General features: G+C 33.3%; 1 long non-coding RNA gene across 1 annotated transcript; it reads left to right on the plus strand.

Annotated features, from left to right (window-relative positions):
* Window positions 1-749: 749 nt before the first annotated feature.
* LOC128551177 (uncharacterized) lies at window positions 750-15,720 on the plus strand. Its single transcript, XR_008368670.1, has 4 exons — window positions 750-811; window positions 5,985-6,097; window positions 8,542-8,629; window positions 15,634-15,720. It is a non-coding gene; the product is annotated as an uncharacterized LOC128551177 (long non-coding RNA).
* Window positions 15,721-24,125: the final 8,405 nt, after the last annotated feature.

The following is a 24,125-nucleotide window of genomic DNA, read 5'->3' on the forward strand; positions in this document are numbered from 1 at the left end:
TAACCCTGAGCAATAGCGAATATAATAATATCGTCCTGAAATACTTTATTCTGATGAATCCATTAGTGCGTGTAAAATGTGAACATAATTAGTACATAAAGATTCGAACAGTCTTTAATTGGATAGTGTTCAGTTACATGTATTTGAAAAGAAAAAATAAACAACAAAATTGTAAAAATCACATCTAAACAACAGTCGGCAGTAACGTACCTAGTACACAATATGGTTAAAATGTTTAATTTATTTAAGTGTATATGGCTAATGGACCAATATTGTACCCTAAGTACATTACCACCACCTGTGATCTTAACCTGCGCCTTGAAAATAGTTTTACATTTTTTGCATTGAAATTTATCAATATATGACATCTGATGCAACGTAATACAAAGTTTCTCAAGGTGAAGCATCTTGTCAAGGTGCTGATGAAACAATGTATCTGCTGCCTCAGTAGGATATATGCGTCAATGTATGCGACAAATAGCTAGACATATAGGAGCATATTTAGACCGTTAGACGACTGTCATATCAAGTAATGATAAATAGATAATAATTGAAAAATGGTATTTAACGCAACAATTTATTTGTCTTCCCCTAAGTAGAGAGAGTCTCTTAAATATTTTTGTTACGACGAAGACTGCACATATTTCCAGTGATATTATCGGTAAAAATCCTTCTATGATTGTGTTTTTGTATATATTTGTTACAAAGAATGGGATTTCTATGGACGTTTATGTTTATGTAATTATTTACAGCCCTTGCTGGACAGACAACGGATCTGCAGAAACATTGCTGTTGATGGTGAATACCTCAGGTAAAACTTAAACGATATAAACTTTTGGAATATGTCAAGAACATTTAGGTTAAAATTGTTTTCCACATAATGAAACTGAATGTGCAGTTAATATATTCAAATTCTCGTGATATCTATTTACGACAATGCGGATCATTTTAGTGGTCATTACCCTCTATTAATCACGTCGTGTCCTTTAGTGAAACGTGTATTATATGGGCCATTTTTTACACTTTATACATTACAATGTATTTTTACACAAATGAAAACTAGTTAACTGAGAACAATTGCTTATACTTTTCAAAGCAATACGATGTAGTTATTTTTTGTGGACTGAATTTGGGCGAAACAAGCTTCATGCCATATTTTGGACCTATGTAATTTAATCAAGAGTTTGAAACTGAATTCCTACAAATTCTAGTTTGTTACGGATCTCAAGAAATTTCTAAGCAATTATACAGTGTTATCGTGCACAATAACAAAACATACACTTGCAAATATTTTTGCGGCTATCATTACCACTTGAATTTCTAAAAAATATAATCATGATTTGAAGGTTGTCCTGCATGTTTTTACGAACCGGAAGTAATGGCGTAATGTCAATTATACTGTAAAGCCTTGGTCCGGCATAGGGAAAGGAAAACTTTCTGGAGTCTAAACCCCATCCTTTCTGAAGACAAAAATGATTACAAAAAATGTTTTCACTTGAAATAATTCCAAATGATGCCTTCAAACCGGTTTGAAAAAAAATATCTTAAATTAAGGTCAAATTTCTCTAAATAAAGCCTACGGACCTATACATTTGACCATATACATGTAATAGAAAATACACTGATTAACAACAGCAAAGCGTTGCATCTTGAAAATCTACATTTTGTAAAAGAGGTATGTTCGTGAAATTGTAACTAAAATTGTGATATTCCCATAGACTTCTGTTATGAAAACTTGCATGAGGTCAATAATTTGCAAGTAAGTGTAGCAAAATACTCAAGCACATACTTTGTGTACATGTTGTGATTGATTAGCAATTTTACATACTGTATAGCGGGTTATATTCACGATGTCAAATTCGCGCGTTTTTTGAAGGTTTTGAAATCACGGAAACTACTTCGACCGCGAATTATAAATCTTAGTTGTAAACAATTGAAACGGAGATCACACTTCTTAGACATGCAAATAATAATAAACACGCGAATAAGTCCGCTGTTATCGTCTTAACTTTGGCGAAATTTAGTCCTGTAATGCATTGAAATAAAATATCTTCATTGTTTTACTAATATTAAATCACGTATCGAGAAACATGGTAAGTAGCTTCTTACGACGTACTCATGCAAATCCCCGTTTATTTTAAATTTTATTTTAAATTGATCAATTACAAAATATATATTGAAAATGAATAGAAATAAAATTATCTTACAGCGTCTGCTAAGCCTGTTATTTGTCTGATTTATAATAATGTATCAGTACACATGACAGGTTGTATTCGTACAATTTTCTTGATTTTGATGAACATGTCTTAACTGTTATCTTATTTATTTTGATTGCACCGCGCATAATTTTTATGGTTTTAACACTGAAATTGAAAATCCTTTATGCTAGGATGAAAACATTTTTCTTGTTAAACTCACCAGAGCAATGAGTTTTTGTGATCGCTCGATGTCCGTCGTCTGTCGTCTGTCAGTCTGTCTGTCAACATTTAGCTTGTGTATGTGATAGAAGCTGTATTTGTATACTGATCTTCATGAAATTTTGTCAGAATTATAGCCTTAATGAAATCTAAGTCAAGTTTGAAAATATGTTATCTAGGGTTTAGAACTAGTTCACTAGTACAAATCAAGGAAAGATATTGTGTATGCAATAGGAGCTGCATTTTACGCTGGATTTTCATAAAATTTAGTCAGAATTGTTGCCTTGATGAAAGCTAGGTCAAGTTCGAAAATGGGTCATCTGGGGTCAAAAATTAGGTCATAGGTAAAATCAAAGATAAAACTTTTGTATGCGATGGAGGCTGTATTTTCAATTGATCTTCATGAAATTTGGTCAGAACGATATCCTTGATGACATCTAGGTCAATTTTGAATATTGGTCATCTGGAGTCAAAAATTAGGTCACTAGGTAAATTCAAAGAAAATGCTTGTTCACACTTAAGATGTTTGCTCCAATTTTAATGAAAATTGGTCAGAATATTTGTTTCCATGAAATCACTAGGTCAAACATGTTTACACTGTAACGGTGTATTTCTCAGGTGAGCGATCTAGGGCCATCTTCGCCCTGTTGTTTTCTATAACTGCTATAATCATAAATAGACGATACCATAAATGAAAAGTTGTTTGTACACTACGGTGATTGTATTAAATGAAGTATGATAGTGTTAGATGCAATTATCAAAAATCGATTTGTAAAGCATATAACCGCTTTATAATAATACGATGTTTTTCACAACTTTATTTCTCATGTGCAAAAATGTCTATATTAATACGACGGAATCATGTACCGATATTGGGAATATTTGGGGAATAACATTAATTGATTACATGTATCATGTTTGTGTTTCTGTTGTTGAGCTCCATCTATCAAACTGAGTTTCTTTTTAATAAAATCAACTGAGAATTTTTTTGTGTTTGTCAGGCGAAGTAACAATGAAACAATAAGTAAAGTTTGTAATTGAGTCATCTCCCTTGGTGAAATGTGTCTATTCACGGTGGTAAAACATCGCGCTGTTTAGATTTCGTGCTGTTAATGTTAACCGCAAATATAGCGAAAATTAAACCTCCGCGAATATAACCCACTATACAAATATGTGAATCCCTCCCGCTTAGCTCAATAGAGAGAGCACAGATCTACGGATCTCGGGGACGAGAGTTTGATCTTTGGACGGGGTGTATGTTCTCTGTGGCGATTTTATATTGTAACTGAACTCATTTGTCCTCCACCTCTGAATCCTGCTGGGAATGTTGGCAGTTACTTCCGGAGAACAGGTTTGTACTGGTACAGAATAGGTTAACTGCCCACCGTTACATAACAGAAATACTGTTGAAAGACGGCGTAGCCCCCACCTCCACACCCACCCCCACTCCTATAAATACGAAAGCATTGTGTAACTTTTAAATTTACGTTGTATGGGTGATACAGATTGCTGCATGAACATGATCCTGTAGGACTCAAAACAACGTAACGTAAACACTTACACAAACCTTTGGTATTATTGTACCTAAGTGTTGACTCTTCGTCAATATTTTCGGAGGCTCTTTCGTTAGTTTACGCAAAATTAGTATCCTGAAAAGACTTGTATTTCTAAGATAACCTATATAAATAACCAACGGCACGGTGGCGGGGTAGTAAGCTGTTACAGATATTGCTTTTATTCTTGCAGTATTTAGATTTTGTACATAACATACTTCACGAATTCTTGTTGTTTTCTCATATTATATCAAGTGTAATTCTTTAAAACAATGGACCATAAAGTTTGATCAGATAAGTATGGCGATTTTCTACCTGTTAAGTTTGCAGATAAAATTTGAAAAACAAAAGTGGTCTGACGCAGGACTTGAACACACTACACCTAGATTAGCAGCTAAACGTTTTTGTTCACAGGGCTACTTGCACATGCGTCATTGGGAAAATTATAAAGAAATATATACGCAATTCTTATATCGCTATTTAGCTTCGGACACCGAGAAATAGTTTACGGAAATATACGGAATATTGATGAGTGTCAGGTCAATACTTACGGACAATACTGTGTCCCAATGATAACGTGATGAATAAAAGCATGACTTTAAATAGCTTTTAATGAAGCAAAGAGAATTCAGCATTTCTGAAACTTCTTAAAATATAAATGTTTCTAGCCTTCGGACCAATTAAAGAGTAGCTCTGAGTTAAAACATACTGTTAACGGTCAACAAAACTTTTGCCGTGTGGGTTCAAAACTCCGCGATAATAGTTTATTTTCTTTTTATTTAAGCATAGAAAATAAGATTCATTCATTTTCCCTACGACATAACGACAGAAAAAACATCTGAAGCCGACATGGTAGATGAGAAAGTTTCAGTTTTATATCAAGGATGATATAAGTTAAATGCATGTATTTAAGCGAATAGTGAACATAACATTATGTAATACAAATAATAGATGCAAATACACACAATCAAAAGAAAGTAAAAGAGGTTTCGAACTCGTACAAAACGATTTGCTGATATCCTATTGCTATCTTCATCTTACCCTTCTTAGCTATTTTGTCGTATACTATTTGTCAGTTAAAATAGAAAAAAAAATACTGAAGTTCATTTGTAAAGTAATGCAGAGGCAATATGACTTGCTGGATTTATCAAAATTACTTTCTCTGTGTTACCGCGCAGAATGTAATCAAGGAACTATCTCGTATCTTTGCGCTGTACAATGTAGTTCTGTACGGAATAATTTACCACCTCTGACGTCATTATCTTTACAGACGGAAAATATTGCCTATTCTATCACCACCTTTGAGTCAACCATGGATTTGGTCACAAACATACAAGTACACATGCCCAGTAATAGTAAAAATAGTTCAACATACTTTTTGTTATACGAATGGTGCAGTATTTTACTACGAATAACTGTCGGCTGCATTCATTTACTTAACATTATTTTTACTTTTCAAGGGTGTTTCAGTGCATAACCGTATATATCACCAAATCGCAGTATCTTATTGATGATATGGTAGACTAGCCACTAGACTGATAATAACTATATTTCTATATTTTTCCCTTTTTTGACAAATTCAATTTCATAGAGACAAAAGCCAGTCTATTTTAGAGATTTTCACACAGGACTGATGTTGAAATTATCATATGATATTGGACATAGGATATAGACTGGCTCAGTTCACTACATTCAATCATAAAAATATAAAAAGATATATCATAGTCTAGGAGCTAGTCTAATGATATGGTTACCAGAATCATATATGTATTGGGTTTCTAATATCAAAGTGCTGTTAGCGTTTGTGCCCTTTTTGGAATGTATTCTTTACATACACGTAGCAATATAAATCACCTTCTATCAGTACTGTACTATCATGATGATTTTATCTGTTATCATCATGAATGGATGAGTCCTCGCGTTTGCGCGGGAATCACATTTTCATTAGGGATCAGTACAAACACAAATTGTTACCTAAATTAGTACAGTGTAACGCTTTATTGATACTTTGCAGTTACGCGGATAATGGAAGTGGTGATGTCGGGCTGTTTGTGGACAAGGAACGCGTATGTAAAGGACGATACTTTGAAGTAGAGATATTAAGCTTGGGCCAACGTGGTACTATTGGTAAGAACGTATAGTTATATCATATAATTTGAAAGATGTTGATTTTCATATTTTTAAGACAAGTGTATAACGCTTTTCTCCGTTTTAGTATAATTATGTGTTTAGTTTTGACTACTTAAAATACGATGAAGCAGTGACACAATACTTTTGTAGCATCTTCGTCAAGTCTGTCTATTGTACACTTTAACAGAAAAAACGAAATGTAATCTTACTGTTTAAATAAAACATGATACACACTGCAGAAATATTAGATTTACGTCTGTATATACATACATACATGCATTAACAATACACACATGATTTACAATGATTTTTATTTTATTTTTAAATATCATTCAGAACTGAAGGAAAAGTGATACATTAGAGGTTTATATATAAGGATATTCCCTTTATTTGTATGTATTTATCACTTTCTTTTCAGCTTAATATGGAGCGCGTAGATAGACTGACCTCGGGGTCGTGAGTTCGAGCCCTGGGTTAGGCGTATGTTCTCCGTGACGATTCGATCAAAGACTTTGTGTCTGAAAAAATTCGTGTCCACCTCTGATTCATGTGGGGAAGTTGGCAATTACCTGCAGAAAACAGTTCAGTACTGGTACGGAATCCAGGAACGCTGGTTAGGTTAACAGCCGACCGTTACATAAATGAAATACGGCGTTAACCCAGAAAAAGAAAAACAATTGTCAGAGTTTAAAAACTGTTTTAGCGATAATTTATCAAAATTAATTTTTTAACATTTTACATCGCCTGTGTGACTAGAAGTTACGGTTCTTGTTTGGTTATCTGGCTATATCGTATTCTTTGTAATATTACAGTTTTTACGTTTTTTCAAGGAATGCCATATTAAAATTTTATTTTGCAACATATCACAATGCATGGGCGGCAAACAGTGACTCTCTTTATTACTTTAGTTATCAATCCAGATCAAATTATTCTTCTTATATTAGATCATATACGTGTTTCTTTGCTAGAAATGTGACGAAAAACCAGTAAACTAGAGACAAACCACAGCTATGGTCTTTTCCCCGGTAATGAATGGAAGTCACACTCGAATTTGCTGTCAGAACGTGTTCTTTTTTTGTTTTCTGTCTTAAGACGCTTTGCAAGTAATTGACATTAAGCACCTAGTCAAATTTGATCTTTCCAACCTTGATTGTTATCCATCAGGAGATAAGGAAAATTACATGCACAGAAACCAAAACAAAATCTAACAAAACAACAAACAAACAAAACAAGAAATGTTTTCTATAGCGGTATTAAATCAACGGAGAATATGATATATTATTAAAATTAAACCAATTGTGAATTTGTATTGAGAATTTATATTAGGTATAATAAGACTCATTTAATGACAGAACACTGATAAATTATAACAGTTATCTGGTCAACAAAATGTATATTATATGTAAGTATTGTAGCAGAGTATTAACCATAAACTCGTGTATTTTCAAGATATCTTTTTTCTGTATAAATATAGTATAAAGTAATTCATTCTACAGCTGCAAATGTAATTCAAAAATGTAAATAAAATATTTTGTGCAGTTTTCAATATTTTCTTATGTAAAATCTTGATTTTTACGGCGCTTATAGAATTATAATGAATCAAATTAACTAAAGCAATTCTAAAAATGTTTGACTGCGGAGCTTTTATATCATAAACATTTTTCTTCCTAAAATGTGATATAAAAATATGTTTACCCCATGATGTAGGAATATCGATCAGGGCATAATTTATATATTTTTTTTTTACCGAAAACATATAAAGGGACTAAACACTTGTTGGAAACACAACATACTGAGTTAAATGAGTAATTGATACAATCATTGAAAAACAGAATATTATCGGTAAACTAAAAACATAATACAAGCAGAAAATGATAATAGTTATAATGTTATACTATTATAGTTAAACCATTGCTGAAATAGTGAAATGGTATAAGAATTCATGTGTGGTTAACGAGTAATAAGACACGTTTAATGACACAATACGGTAGTACTATAAGAGCTTTTGTGAACAAAATATATTACGGAAAAGTTGTGTAACAGAGAAACAATCACAATATCGTGTATCTTCAAGACCGCTTTATCCTTATAATATAAATAAAATATTATGTATTTCATTATACAGCTTCATGATAATTAATGAAAAAATTATAGATAAAATATTTGGTGCAGTTTTCAACGTTTTCTTATGTAAATTCTTGATTTTTTACGCAGTTTTTAAGATTATAATGAATTAAATCAATCAATTTGAAGCAAATTCTAAAAATGTTTGACTGCGGAGTCAGGATTGACTGATATCATTCAGGAATTAATTCAATTGTTTTTCTTTCATCTTAAGAATTATTTTATTACTAGAAACTTTACAGTTTTTATACAAGTTGATGTTAAAAATTGCTACAATGATTAATTCAGATATATAGAAGCATATGTTTATTATTTAGCTATAGGTGTGGTACCATCTGAGTATCCAGAAAATCATCAGCCCGGATGGGGAAAATATTCTATAGGATATCATGCAGACGACGGCTTGTAAGACATTTATTATATCTAATGCAAATACTACTAAAGTAGTAACATACAGTGATATGTACTGCAAGTAGCTGTGATTTCATACTTTTGATAATTTAAATGTCAGATATAAACCTAAGTAGTTTTCGCCTTCGAACTTATTTTTCTTTTTTATAGTTAGAAATTTCTTTGAGCCTATATGGTTGTTAGTTTTTCTTTTCTCGAATATAAGCTCCTGATCTTATATATAAAGACACAGAGTATTAATTATTGAAATGCTGGGACTCACGATCCAAGATTACTTTGTCAAAACCACTGGACCGCTGCATCTTCTCGTAATTGAATATGTAAGTAGGGACAGTTTTATACACCAATTTACAGCGGGGATGTAAAAAAGGTGGCACATGGCAGTTGGTCTTTTAATACAGTCTTAAACTAAATGTAAATACTATAAAATAATTTGAAATAGCTTGAATCTTTTATCAAGAATATCAGTGTTAATTTACATACTAAGTAATACGTTTGCACTGTGATAAAGTTCTACTGTTTTTCACCTTAAAATGCACATTTATTTGAAAGTAGTCATATACTGAAAATCTAATTTAATTATAAAAACTAAAAAAAGTAATCAATTGACAAAACTTAGTTGGCTGTAGAGGCACTAAATGCAAATATACAGTACAAATATTGAACAGTGAGATCAGGTGAGAACACCACTTTGATTGTAAGCTAATACATTATCACCACCGAAAACCCGTGCGAGCGTCATTTCCACTTGACTGTTAATAATTTGCGTTCGAGATAAGTGACAGATATAGAAAAGGCTTCAATAACAGGAATTGTTCGTGTTCTTTAACGTGACAGGTGTGAAGATCCTTACGCGGGATTCTTATCACAATGTTATGTTTTGTTGAAGGAGCGGAGCCATAATGTCAGTAATTTGTAGTCAGATAATGTTTTTCCTTTGCCGACGTGTAACGACATTAGATATTTGCAAGAAGGTAATAAAGTCATCAGAATATTTGTTAAAAATGCAAGCGCGGAATATGTTTAACGCAAGTGCCAGCTTTCTCCTTTTTAACGACAAGGGCTGCGTCTTACTAGCTCAAAGCTGATTCACTATTTTGTAATCGGATAGGCTTTTATTCGCCTCTTTTAAATTACGAGGCACAGAAATGTCTCATTGGAAGAAATCGGTCAATTTGACTTAAATGTGTTTATGTTATGCGTATTAAATCGGTATTGTAACCCTTGTGATAATTAAAAAAAAGGTTTTGAATGTTGGGTTTACAGATGTGGTGATATATTCGAATCAAATGGCTAATACTCTAAGTATTAACTGTAAAACGCACGAGGTTTGAGATACATTTTGTATTTTCTATTTCTTAACTACTATACGCGTGAGTTTCACTGTATGTATACACTGGAAAAAAGTAGTTGAAACAGGGCCCATTGTCTGCTGTTAGGGCACGTAGTCATCAGCGCCTGATACGTTGACTTCAGAACGGTAAATGTTCAGTTGCCTATAATAATGTTAGTAGGATATCTGATGTAACGCGATTTTCAGAGTAGTGTGTACCTACAAAATGCATACTCAGATACAGTTTAATAGCTGTTTGCAAATTTGAAAAGAAAAATTAGCGTTTTTAAGTCTAAATTCTAGACGGAAAACGTTGACGAGCCGATGTTTTATATGTAGTAAAACAGATGTTATTTAAACAGATGTTTCTATAACCACATAAGTTGTTGTTTAGGGTCATTTGAGGAGGAAATAAAAACAAGTACAGTTACAATATATATTAATTTTATTTTTGTCAATGCTTTATTGTTTTTCTCATACGACCTACAGCGACAATTGTTGGGACAGTTCTTTATGGCCGCCATATTTATTGAAAGAGCTTATGAAATCTCGCAAGAAATGTCAGTAGTTATTATGATGATCTTCTCAACATAACTTCGATTGATTTTTCGGAGCAGTGTGTATCTAAAAAATGCACACCCATGCACAGTTCATTTGCTTGCTATGTGCAAATTTGAAATGGACAGTTGAAGTGTCGATGTTTTACATGTAGTAAAACTAATGTTACATGAACAGATGTTTCTACAACCACATGTCGAACTCTTGTGTAAAGTCATTTAAGGAAAAAACAAAAACAACAACAGTTTCATTATTTCTTAATTTTTTTTTGTCAGTGCTTTATTGTTGTTTGCAACAATTGTTGGCACAATTCTATTTTATGTCCGCAATATTTATCGAAAGAGCATATGAAATCTCGCAAGAAGTGTCAATCGTTATTATGACGATCTTCTCAACATTACTTCAATTGCGTTTTCAGAGCAGTATGTACCTACAAAATGCACACTCATGCACAGTTTAATTGCTAGCTTTGTGCAAACTTGAAATGAAAAGTTGAGGGGTCGATGGTTTACATGTCGTAAAAACAAATCTTAAATAATACAGATGTTTCTTCAACACACTAGTTGTTGTGTATAGTCATTTTAGGATGACAGAAATACAATAACAGTTACATTATTTATCAATTTTATTTTTGTCAATGTTTTATTGTTGTTCGGATATGACTAACTGTGGCACTTCTCAGAGAACTGCCCTGTGTTATCAATTAGACAATTCTTTATGTACCCCAGATTTATCGAAAGAGCTTGCGAAATGTGGCACGAAGTGTCTGTGTATATTACGATTTTCTTCTCAACTATATAGCGACTAACATTTTTGTCACTTGTCGCATCAGATAGGAAAAGCATAATTCAATCATTTATATTGCAAAAGAGGAGAACTTTTTAAACAGCTACCGTGCGACTTTCTTGGTTCTTTGTGTAATATGAAACACAGATGATTTCATTTCCACCACACGGAACACTTTTTCTTAATTCGTTTTTCTCCGCGCCATTGAATACATTTTGTTCATTAGTGATGTCAGTAATATTGTACCCTGTCCTGTGATGGTTCCTATAAAAAATGTCATATTATGCAAGTAAATATCTGCCTTTAAGCACGCGTGTGACACATTTCATTAAGGCAGTCGCATTCTATATTTCATTGTTTCTCATCGCCGCCTTAATGCACTTCCTGTTTTCGGAGTTTATGTTAGAATTTAATAGTCAAATTATATCGTATTATACATGTATTTGATACTGGTACGTTACGCAAGATGAAACAAGGACGTTTAAGAAAGTGTCTTTGAGTTTTTGGGATAGTTAAGACTATAATAAATAAACTATGCCTACAAATTTGAACACAGTATATGAAAGGGCGATTAATTAGTGATATACAGTGCAAGGAATAGTATTTCGCCCAAACCAATTCAAAATAAGAATAGCAGTATAACGTGGCAATTAAAAAGGGTTTATATTGTGCACACCTATTGACACCACCTATTGCAGTGACACAATTATTTTTAAACATAATATCCCAAGAGAAAAATTATATTAATGACGTTATATAATGATTGCATGATAGATAGTTTATAATACTAGAACATAAGTGATTTTCTTATGTTCCTTCATAATTTATTACCTACATGATTGTAATTTAGTTAATCCAGGACAAAGCAAACACTACGGTATTTAAGAATTAAATGTTAATTATGTCGTCATAACAACCGAAATATCAAACTTCTTATGTGCCATAAGAAGACTTTAGTGAAACAAAAATACTCGGTTACATTATTTTATAGCCACCTTCGTAGAAGGAGGGGTATATTCTTTTGCAGATTTCGGTTGGTCTGTCGGCCGGTCGATTAGTAGGTATGTCGGGCGGTCGGTCGGTATGTAGACTAGTCCGTTTCCGGAAGATAACTCACCTGGGCCTAGGAGTATGAATGTTTTCAGGGAATTTCGTCATAACCAGCAGATGAATCCTGTTGATCTTGATATCAGTAGGTGAAAGGACAAGGTCACAGTGACCCGGAACATTTAAACGCTTTCCGGGTGATCAATCAAGAACGCTTTAGCCTAGGATTATGGAGGTTAATTGGGAGGTTAATCCTGATCAGCAGATGACTCCTATTGATTTTGAGATCGGTAGGTTAAACGTCTACGTCACAGTGACCCGGAGCAGTTAAACGGTTTTCGGATGATAACTCAAGAATGCTTGGGCCTAGGATGATGAAAATTATTTGGGAGTATAATCATGAGCAGGAGATGACCCCTAACATTTTGATGACAGTAGGTCAAAGGTTAAAGTCTCAGTAACCCGGGACAGTTTAAGGGTTTCCGGATAGGAACTCAAGAACGCTTAGGTCTAGGATCATAAAAGTTAATAGGGAGGTTATTCATGACCAGCAGATGACCCTTTTAGATTTTGAGGTCAGTAAGTTAAAGCTCAAGTTCACAGTGACTCGGAACAGTTAAACGGTTTTGGGATGATAACTCAAAAATGCTTGGTCTTAGGATGGTGAAAGCTGATAGAGAAGTTAGCCTTGAGCATCAGATGAGCTTTTGATTTTGAGGTCATTAGGTCAAAGGTCTGCGTCACAGAGACCCAGAACAGTAAAATGATTTCCGGAAGATAACTCAAGAACGCTTGAGCCAGGGATCACAAAAGTTGATAGAGTGGTTTTTCAAGACCAGCAGATGACCTCCTTTGATTTTGAGGTCAGTTGGCTTAAGTTCAAGGTCAAAGTTATCCAGAACAGTTAAACTATTTCTTGACATTAACTTAACAACTCTTAGACCTAGGATTACGAAACTTAATAGAGAAGTTGATCATGATCAGCCAATGACCCCTATTGATTTTCAGGTTTGTAGGTCAAAGGTCAAGGTTACAGTGACCCGGGACATTTAAACGGTTTTCAGACGATAACTCGAATAACTCAAGAACGTTTGAGTCTATGACCTTGAGAAATGATGGAGAGATTTGTCATGACAAGTAGATGACCTCTATTGATTTTAGATAAGAAGTAGGTTAAAGCTCAAGGTCACCGTGACCCGGAACAGTTAAACCGTTTCCGTACGGTAACTTGAGAATGCTTGGGCTTAGGATCGTGAAAGTTGGTCGGAAGGTTAATCATTGCCAGCAGATGACCCCTATTTATCAAAAGGTCAAGGTCACATTGATGCAGAAGAGTAAAAATTTTATGTACAGTGACCAAATAATTTTTGTTCCTTGTTCAACTACTGGATGCATGAAGGGGAGCATTTCGTGTTCTACGAGCTCTTGTTCAGTAAGAAGTATTTTTAACTACATATATCTCTACATATAGATATACGCAGTAAGGCGTATAAAAAACTTAAAAAGTCTAGTCCATGCACACGACGTCATTGTCGTCACTTTTCTAAACGCGTTCGTTAGCACTGTAACTGTAAATACATTTTTCTCAGATTTTAAAGGTAAAAAATGTTCTTCTTAAATATCCTGTCATCTTGCTTTCGACTTTTTGGCACTAATACAGGTTTTGTCATGGAACGATCGAAGTTCTGTTTATTTTCCGTAAATTTCCGGAAATGTACGAAAAATGTGATTCGAACAAAGCTTTTAATATAAACTTATGTTCAAAAACGCGCTTTTATTATGCATTTTTAACAAAAAACTATAGACCAAATTCTATTGTAAATGTGTTTTACGTATGCGATTCGGATTTGTATTGAGATTGTTGACAGTTCGTGCAAGAGATACAGCTTACTATATGAAAAACTGTAAATATTCGAGAAATGACAAGGCTGTTGTAACTTATGTTAAATCTTAATCTGTGTTAATATTACTGTATCAAACGATTAAATTCTTATAAGGCAATGTTTTATTTTAATCTGTGCTGATATTACTTTATCAACCTGTTACATTCTTAAAAGGCAATGTTTTATTGAAACTATTACAACCTTTAATAGTTAAAATAAAAGAAAATGCATCGAATCGAGTACCGACTAAATTTACTAAGAAGTAATTTAATGTATTTGACGTTTTGTAATGAATTATTATTGAACGAATATCCTCCACAAGGTTTATGATTAAATTAATACAAAAAAGACACAAACAAATGAAGACATAATCAGACATACTCAGAACGAGCCTATAAAAAATAACTTATACAGCCATAATATTCAAATGTAGAGATAAAAGAATGCAAACATCAATATTTACTTGCAATTAATAATCAAGTACAAACTTCAAAGAGATAGAGTAAACATTTTCTGCATGCAGATATAATTCTGGTCCTTAAATGATTCGAAAATGCAAACATATTCATACATACATGTACATATATTTTAGTTATAAATCGAAATAGCCTTGCACATGCAGCTATACTTAACCTATATAATCACGTTTAGTCACAATAAAATGTATATTTGATTATAGATTTTTATTTGAGAATTAAAAGTTAGATAGTAGATTTTTACTGAAGCCAATGATATTTGGTTAAAGTCTCAGGATGCATACCATAGACCAGAAGTATGACTGAAATTAGCTTAACCTTTTGCGAAATAAGGTTTTGAGTTCGATTTTTCTTAAAGTCTGTAACTCTATAGAATTTTGATTATGTGCAATGAACATTTACATATATATTATCTTCATCTGTTTAAAAAAAAGTAAAATGAAATTTCTGCAATTTCTGGATCTTCTAACAACAAAGGGGTTTCGTTTTTGGGAGGCTGCGTTTTTGGTGCGTGGCATTCCCTGTTTGATATTTTTCTTTGTTTTTTAGTGAACAATTCAACATTTTGCTGTGTGTATACGAGGAGCGTTCAATAAATATTACTACGGTTGTAGTTCCGTAAGCAGTGGTTATATCTAAATACGATTTTCACTATTTCATAGAGCAATTTATTCGGAAACAAAATGCCATAGGAATGATAAAACGCGGTAGATTCAAAGTAAAAAATTATAATATTTTGAGTTGAATAGCTGTTGTTTTTTTTGTAGATCCACGGGTGTTGATTTTTTTCCTATATCACATTCCGATCTGTTGGTTTAGGGGTATTCATTTGAAAGTTTCTTTTGCTATATTGAAGTTAATAAGCTAATTTATAAATGCTCGCTGTTTTTGTAATTTATATGTCTTTATAATCAGGTTGTATGATGGAAGTGGTTCTGGGAAGAAATTTGGACCAAAGTGCAATGTTGGTGACAGGATAGGCTGCGGGATAACTGATGTTTTTGTATGTACTTTGAGACTTTAATTGTAACTGTTTCCAGACATATGTATACATAAGTCTACATAAAGACATACATCTTTCTTAAATCAAATACTCGGTTTATTCAATAAATAATACAATTGTCTAAATGTGCTTTAAAGTGTATTGAATGAATCTAAATCTAGTACAACATGTTGCAGGGCGTTTCTAAACAAGTCATGGAACAACTATGAGCAAATTACATATAAACCTGTTTCAGTCGAGGGTAATGTCCGCCATTATACACTTTGCTTTATTTCAGTCATTGATTTTTTTTTAATGTCATTCACATAGGCGACCACAGCTAACTTCTATGTGTTTAAATTGAATATAACATTGCAGATGTTTCAAGTTTTCATATCTGCTCTCGTGTATATAATTAATAATTTGATGCACTTCGATAACTACAAAGTACATACGTATTTCATACATATGTAAGCTTTCGACTGTGTGCAGAATGAAAGATGATACAGTTTGGTTCAAAACATGTTAACTGCAGATTTTCAAAAACACATAATTCATGTTAATATATAATACACGACATTTATATAAGTCATGTAAGCGATCAAAAAGGAAACATATAACACATCAATTAGAGTAGTAATTCAGTACGTATAAGATATAATCTGTAACACAAAGACAAATTCTAGAAGGTACCAATAACATTGTTTCCTGGCTCCATAGAAAATAAATCACAGATTGAACAAGAACAAAATATACCGGTGTTCTTTTCACTTCTGGAGGAAGTAAGTGGTATTTTGTAAGGTTAGAAGCATCAAGGTAGGATTGTGATAACACGAAGCAGGAGGAATAGGTTCGTAAAGCAGAATCTTACGGTTATCTAGTAATATTCCCACTTTAATCTCCGCTACGAGTGGTTTTAGGAATGGTCTTCGTCCGTCCTTCCGTCCTTCCGTTAAAATTTTGCGTCCACTCTGTATCTCCTAAACCCCAGGAAGGATTTTCATGAAACTTGGGTCAAATGATAACCTCATCAAGACGATGAGTCAGCCATTTCAGTTCAAGGTCAAGGTTACAACTCAAGGTCAAACGTTTCAGCCTTCCATTCCGTGTCCACTCTGTATCTCCTAAACACCTTGAAGTATAATCATGGAACTTGGGTCATTTGACCACCTCATTAAGGCAATGTGCAGAATATATCAGTCAGCCATGTTGGCTCAATGTCAAGGTCAAAACTCAAGGTAAAATGTTTGAGCCTTCAATTTCGTGTCGCCTCTGTGTCTCCTTAACCCTTGAAGGATTTTTATCAAACTTAGGTCAAATAATCACCTGATCAAGGCAATGTGCAGAACCATTAAGTCAGCCATGTTGTCTCGAGGTCAAGATCACAAGTACAGGTCAAGGTTTGAGCCTTCATTTTGTGTCCGCTCTGTATTTCCTAATCCCATGAAGGATTCATATGAAACCTGGGTCAAACGATCACCTATCAAAGACGATGAACTTATGGGTCTGCCATGCCAGTTCAAGGACAAAGTCACAACTCGAGGACTTCAATTTCGTGTCCGCTCTATATCTCCTAAACCCCTTGAAGGTATTTTATAAAACTTGTCAAATGATCACCCCATCAAGCTGATGTGCAAAACTGATAAGTAAGCCATGCTGGCTCTTTCTACAAAATATTGATGTGAATAAATTTTCATTAAGCAAACGTTTTGAGATGCCTCTAGCAAATTTAGACACAGATCAGACGAACAGCATTTGTACAATACTAATTATTTCTGAGGATATCACCGTAATTAATAGATTAAAAGTACGCAGCATTTGAGGCATTTCTTTATCAGAGCATATAACTTGAATATAGGGATAAGGCATATGTACCAACGTATCCCCAATCATTCTGTTTATGTAATCCATGAATAAAATGTCCATTAGAATAATTAGAATAGAATGCGTGAAAAGCAAAATATTCGAAAACTGAACCCATTGTGAATATCATCAGAAAAACTGGTAACTACATTTTGCCGTCAATTTTCCAGGAATAGATCTAGTGAATTCACTATTATCTTAATGCTATAATAATACTATTAAACATACCGTAGTATTGAACGCTCATACACAATGTTTTCAATGAAAAGTGAAAACGGTTATTTACAGAATTAAATTGGTCTATCGATCGAAACTATAAACACGTAAAGTTATTTGAATAAGAGTAGACAGACTACCTTTCTAACGGTATTATCAACACCTTAAAGGGGCAGTTTTGCACATGCACATTGCTCACTAGTCTTCATTTGTCTGAAACACTGTAATGGTAAATTTCTCCATTTCCAAGCTGTTATTTGTTAATGATAATGTCATACTGATGTATGAAACCTGTCCAGTATACAGATTTTAATTTTCTTTAATTGCCTTGTAAAGGTGTTTATTCAGTATATATTCATGCATTTTATATATGTGGATGAGACGTATTACTATGACAATGCAATAATCACTTTGCAAAATAATTTCTGATATCAAAGGCTCAGATTAATATTTCGAAAATATGATAACTTGTTTGATAAGAACAATAGTGAAATATGCGTTTTTAAATAATTTTGTTTTTAAACAAAACAGAGTTGTAGCACATTTATCATCGTTAGCCATGGCACTATCAACGAAGACTGAGGATCGAAATTCTTATTAGTTTTGAATCTTATGAAGTTCGATTACAAGATAACCTGAAAATCGAAATTTAAGTTTCCAAAAATTCTTACATTAAAATAAGCACTTCATTTCAAGACTGCCTAATAATTGTAAGTTCTGTCTTCCAAAAGCTGAATATTGACTTTTTGTTAAATTATATTCCTGTCAGGATATCAAGGTAAAAATTCTAAAAAAAAACTCTAGCAAAGAATGTCGAGCTCAAGAAGTTTAATTTAGAGTTCTAATTGTATTTCAAGTCAAATTCAAATTTATAATCTGAAGCTCTGCCTATCCCTCAAGAAACCGTTAAAAAATAAAAGTTCATACAGAAAGTCAATTATTGAGCATACATTTACACGAAGTCATGTTATGTCGAATTTTAACAATATAAACATTTAATTCCAAACTTCAAGTTTGCACTAATATCAATTTCAACTCGAAATTTTGTGTTTTCTTTTCCTTTGATTTTCTATCTCAGACTTTGCCCAAATTTTAGTGTCAGCTGAAAGTTCGTCCTTTTGAAAATTTGAATTCTGATCTTCTGACAGGCCCAAAATTTGATACCGTCTTAAATCCAGCTCTTACTGTTTATTATCGGCTTTTGACATACAAATTCATATAATTATAATTGACGTAGATACACACAAATGTTCAAATTTTGCCAGTAACGAAGAAATACCTACACTATTCCACAGAACGCTTTAAACATTTATTTTCTGCTTCAACTCGAAAACTGTAGTCAAATTGAAACTCTTGCTAAATAAATATAGACTATTGATTGCTACGATCTTATAGGGTACAAAATAAATTGTGCATTCATGGTCATATAGAATGAATTTCAATAGGTTACCAAAAGTTTACTATTTATAGCGATTGTTCCAAATAAAAGGATCTTATCTCAGAATGAGTGTTGCTTTATATCATTTTTTACCAAATATAATAACAAAATCTTGCTTTCTTCTTTTTTAAGCATCTTGATAAAGCTTTTCTCAAACTTTTTATTTATTGTCATGTAGTTCCGCTTTTAAATAATGCTTCCTATTATGTCATAAATTATGATTTGCAATCCCTAACTATTATTGGAATATTGGGGTAAGAATATATATGGCTGTGAAGCAGTTGTCAAATACATACATGTATGATATCAGAGAATGTTTGGAAGACTTGTTGAATAAATTAAATTTCAATATAATTAAAGTTGGGAATTAGATAATATGTTATCAGTATCATATTACAGATAATATTATATTAGTCTTCAATAGTTACAAACCGGCTAAATTTATTGTAACAGTGAGAGTGTCGTCCTACGGATCGCGGGGTCGTGAGTTCGATCCTCGGGCCGTATGTTCTCCGTAACGATTTGATAAAATACATTGTATCTGAAATCATTTGTCATCCACCTATGATGCATGTGGGGAAGTTGGCAGTTACTTGCGGAGAACAGGATTGTACTGGTACAGAATCCAGGATGACTGGTTAGGTTAACTGTCCTTGGTTACATGACTGAAATACTGTTGAAAATCGGCGTTAAACCCATATCAAACAAACAAATACAGATATAGCTACTGAGTCATGTGAGATTTAAAGGACATACCAACAAGTTTATGGTCGTTCATATAGTTCATTGTTTCTTTTAATAGACATACAGGTGCAAAGAAAAATACCATGTACCATTATCAACATGACATTAATTGATGACAACAAGAATACAGTGTCATCCTATAACCTACGGACGGCGAGCACATATTTATGCAATCTCGCGAGGCATATGCATGTTTTTGACAGCACAGAAAATGACGTCTTTCGACTTTCAGCTATTTCCGAAAGTAAATGAAATGAAAGCAGAAATGCTAAACTTGAAAACGAAAGCCGCAGTTTGATTCGTAGATAGTCAAGGGTCACGCGCAGGGATAACTCCGTCTAAATGTATGCGCGTGGACTTTATTTTTGCTATTAGGGAGCCAATTTTCAGCACTTTATTACAAACTGAAATTACCTGGGCTTTAGTACACCATGTCAGCTTTTAATCTATGCAAAATATTTGAGCTCTGGATTAACAGAAATCCCGCAGAGCTCCGTAATGGACCAAGGGTACATTAATAATTTTGGAACTTCATCAAATCACTCAAAATGTCATTTTGATGTTGTCTGCAGACCTAGACATTTCAGAAATATTTTCAAAATAAGTTTCGTGTAATAAATGTTGCTTCTACGGAAGCGTGAAAGGGCCATCAGACGCTAATACGTTTTAGTACGTTAAGGCTGCGGAAAGGATATATCTTATTTTAGGTATATATATTATTTTAGGTAAATTAGAACATAATGTATTAGCAAGACGACAATTATATTTAAAATTTCAATATTCGTAAGAAAAAAATACAAATCATCAGTTCTATAATGTGTGCTACTGACCCGCCAATTGTTCAACACTGCATTGCTGGGCTGAAATAAAAAAAAACTTTATGAAATGAAATTCGTGAAAATGCATTTATGATGTCATGTAATTGAACATTTCTCGGATGGCTTGTCGTCGAATATCAACACTTTTGACCGGCAAACTGAATAAGAGTTTATTATCATACTGTTTGCAAAGCTAAAATGATTTAATGTATATCATCCTCTTATAGGCACTTCTAGTCCTTCACTTTTTCTCTTAAAGCTCTCACTCTATCCATTCGAAATAAACCAGGGATGAACAGAATGCAAGAAACCCTGACTACGTTACTGAGAACATGATGAAAATGCGTCGGAAAATACCTACAGTCTTATTCATTAAACGATAGTCATTACAAGGCGAGAAAATTGCACAATACATTAAGTTGGACTATATTTAAGTGGAGCATTGAAGCACATCCCTAGTGGATTGTTATCATCAATACGGATAGCTGCTCAGTGGTTTGCACACTGGCTTTCCAATCCTGAGGTCGGGGGTTCGATCCCCGGCAGCTACAAGGGAATTTTCAGAAACGCTTTTCAGTGTTTCTCACCCAACTAGAGGTGTACTGGTCCTTGCGTGTATCAGTGCTATACACTGGGCACGTTAAAGAACCAGGCTGTCTATTCGTAACGAGCTAGCCGGACAAGCCTGTATCTGATTTCCGATCTCTCTGTCGCGGGGGGGGGGGGGGGGGGGGGGGGTTTTTGTCTCACTCTGTCCCTCTGGCCAGATCGCTCTGTGTCTGTACTAGTAGAGGATGAATTATGCGCCCTGTGTGGCTTCATTGAACTTTGTAAAGCGCCTTTGAACGTGAAATTGATCATGAACAGGGCGCTATATAAATCTGGTATAATAAATAATAATAAATAATAAATAATCTATATTGATTTTGTGAAGTTGTAACTATTATTTCCTACTATTTCCTACTCAAGCAATATTTATCTGCTGTTTCGCAGATTGACATACATTACTTGAAATACAAAATGGATATGTTGTCGTGTAATAATGCCATTTTTGTGTTTATGCGATTAGTGAATACGCATTTGCAACAATTCAATTTAAGCATAATGAAGAAAAAGGACTGAGACAAATAAATTTTATAAGCCTAACTAAGTTAACGTTGTAATCATGTAATTTCTTATTGTTCATTTACTCTAATATAAACCTGTATTATCGAAATCTCACATATTTTTTCTTGTTCATGGATGAATTAAAAATGCAGACGATTTTATGAAATTTATTTTCGTGCAAAGTTAAAACATATAAAAATGTAACCCTGTAAATGTATGTAATTTATAAATACGAAACATAAATATTTTTCTTACCAACGCAAATTTTGTTTTTCAAAACGATGACCAGATTTGAATTAAGAGCCTGCTTAATGACAATTCATAATTTAGATTAAATCTAAATAATATACTTGGATAATGACAATTGCAGTTATACGGAGTTAGTCCCTAGCAGCGACTTGCTAAAATGAGATGTAAGCCTTTTTGAGGCTTCAAAATACGTGCGATGTATTCGTAAAAAGAAGTCTAGTTGATGTTTTCAGTGGTCTATGTATCTGCAACGTACGGACAAATATTCAGTCTAGTGTTTCATTGAAATGTTTGCTGACTTACAGGGAGCTAGTCTTTATTCTTATTAAGGTGTCCACAGACGGTATGTTCTAGTTGTACCACACCAATTATCTGAAAGATGTACAATTTTAGACTTGTACAATTTTCACATTCAGACAGTATTCCACTCGCATATAAATCACAAAGATTTACCTAGTAAACATAGTGTATCAGGTACTGAAAAGAATGTAACCATTAACTCTTACCCTGCTAAATTTCTATAACGAACTTGTGGACAGTACCATTAACTGTTAAAAGTGGTACTTACTAAAATATTACTGACTAAATTGCGAACAACGCAGATCTTGATCAGACTGCGCGGATATGCGGGCTGATCATGATCTACCCTTGTCGTAAAGGCAGAATCAGTCGTGTTTAGCATGATAAGGGTTAATAATAATAAAAAATATTCACCTGTGTACTGTCATTTAACTTTCAGTGTCATCCTTTTTCCATTATGCATTGGAAGCCGTTTTATTTTCAGATTTGTGTTTTTCTTTTCGGCAATTATTTCCGGAATTTCATTCACTTGCCCCATTATCAATTAATAATTTACCAATTTGTTGCTTGTCTACGCGGGTGGTACGTAAGGGAAATGTTACGGAATAGAACATGTCCTAATCTCTAAACCAAGACTTAAGATTTACGAATTCAAGGAATAGCATCGTACACCTGATAATACTTAGCTGTACATCTTACATTTAATTGGTGTTGTACAACTAAATCATATCTGTTGAGGCCTTTACGAAAACACTGAGCCAGGATTCCGAAATTTTGTGCAAGGAAAACATTCTTCACTTTAAACGTATTAAAGTTAAATGTTTCGAATTTTTACTTTATATGCGGAGTCTTAAACGTGTCTTCTGTATTGGAATGGTGATCGAAAGTGAAGTTTGGGCAGACGTTGAAATTTAATATGAAAAAAAAAATGTTGAAACGTGACAAACGCTATTTCAACTCAAAATTGTCTCCACTTAAATCACTGTCGCATGCTCTTTATGCCATACGACTTCTCCATATTTTTTTCAGATTCGAATCTTCATAGGATATGATGCTTTCCCTTTGAAAATAAGTAATGACAAATATTGTTCAGCTGTCTCGTCTATATCTTTATTCTTTCTGATACCCTGATATACGTTTTGGTCTTGATAATTCAGTAACAAAATTAGTTTAGATATAGTTCAGTATTAAATGCAACTATAACAAACATAACATTTTTTAGCAACGAAGTTTAAGATAACAGAAAGAAAAACATGTGGCAGAGGTTATTTATCACATATTCATATAGTAATATCAGTTATATTTCAAGTCACATGTTTGTTGTGTCTGTTTTTATAGACGTTTTGTATTCAATATCCATGAAGCGTCTTTTGCTCAAACAATTACATGTACAGTATCAATCATTTAACAACATATACAATCATACATTTGCTTCATTTTCTTGGCAGTTTTAAATACAAGTATGATTAAAAACATATAAATTAATTGTCTTCTGTCATTTCTAGTCGCACGAGTACTTATTAAATTTCGTCAAGGGTTTCCTGCTGCCTAGCTTGTAAGACTCTCTTAGCACGTTATATTCAAGGGTATGTATGTAACCTCTATACAATTTTGATCAATAATTCTTTTCAAATTAAGACGACCTTTATAAAAATTAATATTAGACCGCTGACAAAAATAGATTTTGATA

Source organism: Mercenaria mercenaria, chromosome 19 (assembly GCF_021730395.1).
Source record: "Mercenaria mercenaria strain notata chromosome 19, MADL_Memer_1, whole genome shotgun sequence".
NCBI lineage: Eukaryota > Metazoa > Mollusca > Bivalvia > Venerida > Veneridae > Mercenaria > Mercenaria mercenaria.